The sequence below is a fragment of the Lepisma saccharinum genome, chromosome 1 (genome assembly GCF_977018435.1).
Source record: "Lepisma saccharinum chromosome 1, izLepSacc3.1, whole genome shotgun sequence".
Taxonomy (NCBI): Eukaryota; Metazoa; Arthropoda; class Insecta; order Zygentoma; family Lepismatidae; genus Lepisma; species Lepisma saccharinum.
This window is the reverse complement of record NC_139229.1, coordinates 156952156-156959328: the sequence shown is the minus strand read 5'-3', so window position 1 is coordinate 156959328 and position 7173 is coordinate 156952156. Positions and strand designations below refer to the sequence as shown.

General features: G+C 35.8%; 1 long non-coding RNA gene across 3 annotated transcripts; it reads right to left on the bottom strand.

Annotated features, from left to right (window-relative positions):
• Positions 1-349: 349 nt before the first annotated feature.
• Positions 350-6970, bottom strand: LOC145989760 (uncharacterized). Of its 3 annotated transcripts, none has more exons than XR_014441891.1 (3): positions 6894-6970; positions 3938-4085; positions 350-484 (listed from the first exon to the last, which is right to left on the bottom strand). It is a non-coding gene; the product is annotated as an uncharacterized LOC145989760 (long non-coding RNA). The 3 variants fall into 3 exon arrangements; XR_014441892.1 differs by having other exon boundaries at positions 3938-4077; positions 6894-6961; XR_014441893.1 differs by having other exon boundaries at positions 3938-4077; positions 6882-6947.
• Positions 6971-7173: the final 203 nt, after the last annotated feature.

Sequence of the window (7173 nt, the reverse complement as noted above, 5' to 3'; positions counted from 1 at the left end):
GATTGTGTAAGACGACACTGTATTTTTTAACATGCAGCGTAATGTTCAATGAACGTTGCAGAGAAAGAAAAGTTAATGGAAAAACATTATGAATCTTCCTTTAATGGCATGAAATTTCCAATATGGATTTTCACCCTACATTATACTACTCGAATGCACAAGTACACAAAATTATATATGAACACAGGGAGGTTTACTTTGATTTTACATGATATGGCTAGAATTGTCAAAAGTAATTTAAACTAAATGCTATACACAAGGAATTATTTCTTCCAAACATAACACATACATTAACACTGACAAATTTATTAGAAATGTATTGTACAGCTCTTATTAAAACATGATTACATATAAAAGTTGCTTGTAGGCACAGATACATTATTGATGATAAAAACACTTCAAAATAATTGCAGTCAGAGTACCACTTGATTTAAAGAAAGCATAGATTCTTCTTGGCCCTCAGCCTTTGAATGTTTCCAGAAATCTAAAACGAAAAAAAAAAAAAACATAAAATATAGTTTGCTGGTTGGTTGGTCAGTTTACAAAATTCTATGTAACAATGTTGCAAATTCTAGTAGACACTTCTAAACACTTATGACCAACTTCAACTTGCATTGCGGATTATGGAAGTTCAAAACTATTAATATTTTCCACCCAACCCCCTAAAAAAAATAGAAACTTCAGTTTCCCTCCTTGTCAGGGAGGGACCACAGTGACTCAGAGTATTCCAAGCAAGTGGTGATGTATCTTCACCACCTAGTGCAGTGGTTCTCAATCTTTGTAAGACAACAGCCTCTTTTAATAAAAGTTGAAATCCTGCCCAAACAATTAACCCCTTTCTATTTTATAAATTTATACATTCATTTGCACCCTAGATTTTTGAAATATTAATAAATAATGGCATAAATGTAAATAATAAAAGCTTGTTCTGTCTAGGCTTGTTGTCAAAAGTAAAATTGGAATTAAATTAATTGGTAACCACTGGACCTCTTATTACCTGGTACGATTTATGTTAGGGCCTAATACCCAGCTACAGCCAGCAATGAAGAGTACTGGCCTAGTGCACAGTGGTCTATAAAACATAAGGTGTGTTCCAAAAGTCTTAACGAAACTAACGCATTCAACGAAAATAACTGGGCTCATGAATCTGGTGAAACCAGTTATTTTACAGACTTATGGGACACTCTAGGCGGAAGCGCAGGTGCAGCGTTTTGATTTAGAGAAAGTTTCCACATGAAGTCCAGTGGAAGCAATGTCCCTATGGCAAAACTAAACTCTACTTTGGACACTGTTACTCATTTTAATCGCATTCCAAGAACAGTTAAGGTATACTCATCTTGTGCATGTGGCTTCATATCGCTATCTGTTAAAATTATAATACATTTTCCAAACTAGTGCAGTTTGAATCCATCAGCATGCACGTTTTCCGTAAGCAGCAGATGATTCTCACCAAACAAACCAGCCTCCTGGCTCGTACGTTTGGTGAATCTCGTTCTTGCACGAAATGAGACTTTTGGAACAGCATAATGAAACTTATGGGACAGCCAGTTACCATAACTCATTTAACACGTTAAGCTTGTGTAACTTTTGAAACGTGTCCAAATTGGCCTTCTCTCAGAAAAAAAAAAAAATGTGTAAGTACACTTTATGCCCAGACATGAAGATTGGGACTGAATCCACACTGTGCCTTCATTGGGGATTGAATCTGGAACACCTTGATTACAAGGATGCACAAGCCATTACTTGTCATCAGGGAGTACAATTCCTTCACATAACTTTCATCAATATGCTGGTCTTTTTCCTAAAACAATACTCACAATTGCAAGTAATTCTGGTATCAACAGGTCACATTAAAACAGTCTTGAAGTGAGAGGGAGATATGGGGGTATCCCCCAGCTAGCAGAAATTCTTGCAAAGCATTCCCCAGCTGACTCCCAGGCCCAACTAAAACCTCCTCCTCCCAGCCAGTTAAAATTTTGAACATCATGTGCTGCAATAATTATCAAATCTTCTTTCATTATTAAATGGAGTGTGCATATGCATTCTAATGTAAAAGGTGTACAAGTAAGAGTAGTAAAGTTTTTAATTTCCAAAAACCTCTGAGCAGTTGATTATAACATTCGTTTGCAATTTTATCACATGAAACTATACATTTGGCACACTGATCTCTGTCACAGAGTGGTTGGCACGGTGGGCTAGAACCCCAGGTCTAGAGAGTTTGGAATCCTGGCCTAGCATGGGTGTTCTTTATAATGAAATTATATTGTACATACATAAGAAGCACCAACACGTGAAAGTTTGTTTTAATTTCATTTTATGTTCAGAAGGACTCAAAGTTTTAAAATGGAATGTCAACCACAGTGCAATATGTCTCCATTGAAAATCAAACCTGTTACACCTTAATTACAAGACAAGTGTTACCATTATGTCACTGGTATGCACACACACATATGAACGTATGGCAAAAACAAATTAGTAAAAGAAGCAACGGCCAAAATCTGTCTCTTGACTGCTACACCATGTAGAATATTTTAGCTTGTTCCAAATTAAGACATTATGAATCTCTAAACTCACAACTGATACTGCAAGAAAAATAGGTTAGCCTCAACTGGCAAAAATTTAAAATTTTCATTTTTTTTCTAACTTTCCAGCTTTCTTGAGACTTTAATATTTAGAAAAGATAAAAATGAAAGCAGAAGTAATAAACTTAACTAACAGCCAAAAGACAGAAAAAAGGTAGATATATTATTTCTATATAGCTATATCTGTGCTTTCATTCCATGTTGTGATATTAACAATACATCATTAGCAGGATTTTTTAAAACAGGTATACGTAAATATCTTATTTCATGTGAAGTTCTGCAAGATGAATGACTAGGATATTTATAATATTGCCTGTACATCTTATGAAATGCTCTTTTAAGGGCACCACAAAATCTGACCTCATGCACCAATCAACTTGAGCATATGGTTGTTTATCTTCAACTTGCAACACAGAAAAGGGTGAGGTGGTAGAAAGAGGCACTTTTACTATTCTGGGCTACACAATTGCTTCCTTGTATTTTCATTAACTCATCGTATATTTAAACAATTACCAGAGATACATGCAATTTGTGAGGTATCAGTGAATAAATGTGTTTTATAGACATAATATATTTTGCCAATATTATGATAATCGATTGATTTGGTGTTTTTAATCCACTTAATGCAGAGTAATGCTAATCGGGACTGGACCTACAGATTAGGGTGGGATCCAAACCACTATGTGCTTCCACCAGGTATTGAACTCGGGACCCCTTGCCAATATCATAACATTACGAAACTAATATATCATAAAAGTACAGTCACAATACGGTATATCCTTTGGCCAATACTGTTAATACGTATAAATAGCATTGAAAATACTGCATACACCAGTACAAAATATGGAAATGAAGCTCTTGGGAAAGATATATGTGTGCATCACTCATGTGTGAGCCTACCATGTTGCATTTGCCTTGAGGCACATGGCAATAGTTTGACTTTCTCTTTAAACTGCAGGACCAGTTACAATTAGCCTATTTGTGCATAAAGGAAGTAAAAAAAACCTTAACAATGATCTGTGATATACCACTTGATACGAGGTTTGTTGATCTCAGGAGAGACTTCAAATAAACAACAATGAAAAATATAAAGTGCCTTGTAACGATTGGAAATATTCGCCGTGCATTTGAAAGAGGAAAATATACTATTTAATGCTACAGAAATCTTAACAAAACCCACACATGCACAGTTAACCTACTCATATCCAGAGAGGATTTTTACCTGGTGAGTTATCAATTCCTACTGTTAAACTTTATTCTCAAAAAATGTTTAATTTGTACAAAGTATTGATCACTTTTAATAGTTTAGAAATGTTATAATTATTTATTCATAAAGCAATTAGACAAATGCTTACCAATGTATATCTCAGTTTGTGCTGTAGCACAGGCCAATGATTCATGTGTAATTCTGCCACTTTTGATATTTCCTTTTTCTTCATGCTCCAGCAGGTATTGTGAAAATGCTCTAATGTTCATGGTTCACTGCTATTGGCCACTAGTCATCTTTAAGATAAACAAAAAAAGGAAATATTAAACTATACTTTCCACTCTGATACATTTCTAAACTTTAATAACAATATAAATAATAGTGAAATATGTATACTATCAACCACAGGTATGAGAACAACATTACGAGTGAAAAAAATGTAAAAACACAATGTTCTTATTTGAGAATTCATAAACAAATTCTAAATTGTCATTTTTCTCAATGAGAATAAAAGTAAAGAAAAAAGGCTACGCTCAAATTTCTATTGATTCCTGCCAATATTCATTCTTCATTATTTCTCTGAATGAAAGTTTGTCGGTAGGCTAATCAAGACTGAGCCTACCAATGTGTGTCTAAAAATTATGGGAGAAGTATTCACACATGAGTAGGTTATGCAGTTAGTTTTAGTCTTCCCTCTTTCAATTACATTTAATTCACATATATCTTCATGATTTTATTATGATTTGATATATATGTTTAAACATTTCAAGTACAATTGTGAAATGGCATTCCCGTTGTGCTTGAAACATACCATTTCAGAATACATTCTAACTACCATAACTACTTAAACATATGTTTCATGATTCTGTACTCTAAAATCTTCTGATACCACCATTAAAACACTTTACCTTTGTGTGGTATGTTGGTGGAGTGGGGGCCAACAAAATAAAGGGGCACAACAAATTTTCAGAGTAACTACTTTCACCAGTATTTTATTTCATCAAGTACTTTCTATATTTCACACATTGCCAATGTTTTGTAGGTAAAATCAATGGCACTAAGCATAAATAAAATTACCGTAATAGAGTTTATGAAGAGAGCCATTCGATCTAACTGCTTAACATACTAAGCATAGGGATTTTGCACAGATTATACATATATAAAGAGAGACACTGAACCTAACAATCAAAGCAAACAAGCACTAAATTGAATGTTCATGCAAAACAAGTAACTGTATTACATATGAACCAAAACTGAAGAAATAAATATTTCTTGAGGAAAACCAAAGGAAATACTGAGGTGGGAGAACATTTCTAATCACCTTACTATTTACTTTGCACCTGGCAACCATTTTTGTGGTAAAAACTTGGAAATAACCTAGTAGGCACAGGGAACATTATGACATACTACCCATGATGCACCATTTTTATGCGCACAAGATTAAAATACTTATTTTGTGGAATGTTGCTGAGTGAAAGAATAAAAATGCAATACAAATTTCAAAAATTTCATTTCACGCTGTTTGACCTTTTCATCACAATAATGTGTTAACCCTCTCAAGGAAATGAAATATTCTTCATGCTTTATGAGGATTGTGTTGTTCCCTTGCTTATAGCCTGCAGAAATGTGTTAATGTGAAGAAAAGTACAAGTGTTACTTGTTACTTTAACATGAAGCAGAACAGTAAAAGGTAAAAAAGGTAAAGTGCTCCCCTGTGCTTAGCACAACGCCATGAAGGCGTATAGGGGGTGTGGGGGTAACGCCCCACACTTTCTTGATCCGGTCGTGAGTGGGGGTGATGTGATCAGCATCACGCACCTGACCGCCTTTACCCCCCAGGGTTTCCCCCAGGTACCCATGTTATTCGACGCTGGGTGGGCGCCGGGGCCGCTTCCATCGTTAGAAAAGTTCCCGGATTTGAACCGGCCGGGGATCGAACCCGGGACCTTTAGCATGGTAGTCAGACGCGTTACCGACTGAGCCACCGCGGAATATGGGCTGCTTAGGAGAAACGTGGTTGGACAAGAATGAATATAGAGAAATGCATTGCTCTTAGTAGCAGGAAAAAACATTTGTCAATGCTATTGGAACCCAACCTAACAGGCCTAACCTAACCTTGTAAGCATTCCTCGTCTGAAATAATGAAAGAAACTCGAATTCTGCGAAACGAAGGGTCTCACTTATCGCACAAAGCATTTATATTGTAGGCTGGCTTGGTTTAATTCTCTTAGCCCAAAGAATAATTTTTCATTGTATTTATGCTAATGGAACCTAACCTAACAGGCATTCCTCGTCTGACGTTGGAACACAAGGTAGGAAAACTCTTGTGCTGAGAGGAAGACCCCGAAACAAATGACAGCAACTGTGCGTAAACAACATGGACGCGAACGAATGGAGAAATGCATTGCTTTTAGTAGCAGGAAAAACATTTTTTACGCACAATAATATAATAGTAATCGGAAAAGTAACACCAGAAAATGGAAGTAGAAGGTACGTACTTTCAGGGGATATAAATTTTGTTCGTCTATTTAGAGGAAAAAAGCACTTATGCTGACCATATTTTGGGATTAGATATATCCGTTATTTGTGTTTTCCGCACGCTGGAAATAATTTTATATTACGTAAAACATCGAACTCTGTTGTTCTAAAAAAAAACAAAGCAATTCTCGAGGGAGTACAGTGGAACAACGAACCCCATAATGTAACAAGATTCAGTATGTGATAGAAACTAACACGGTACACGTTGCACTGCTGCGCCAGTAGCTTACAATCAAAAGGTACATTGTTATACAAATTATCTTAACTGTTGGGGAAATGCCTGCTTGGCCCAGATCACCTAACCCGAGGATCGAACCCAGGTTGTCCGTATGGTAGTCAAGATGCTAGCCTATATCAACTGAGCTATTGCGCGTATGTTAACGTAAAACACGCTTGCACCACTTGTGATATATTGTATTTTATATTCAGCATGATCAGATATTACATATTTGCATAAGACAAAACCACCTCAAAATTTGCATACGCCTGTATTTATACATTTCTATAATTTACACTTCCTACTTAACATATTTAACAACATTTAACATCAATACTGTTACACTTACCAGCAAATGTAGATATCACGGTTTCAAATCCCCACAACTTTAAAATAAAATCGAAGATCTTCGATCCCTTCCTTTCGGGATCCGCCATGTTTGTTTTTGTCACACTTGCCAGTACAAACATCAGGTTTGTTTCCGATAAGCAACAAATATGTTTCAGTGTAACAAGAGATTGTCACGGTGCACAATGCATGTTTCGGTGAAACGAAATAAGGTTAAACAAATAGTTTTGTTAAGGGAACTCAACCAAATGGTTTATGGAAACAGTTGCACTGTAGGAGTA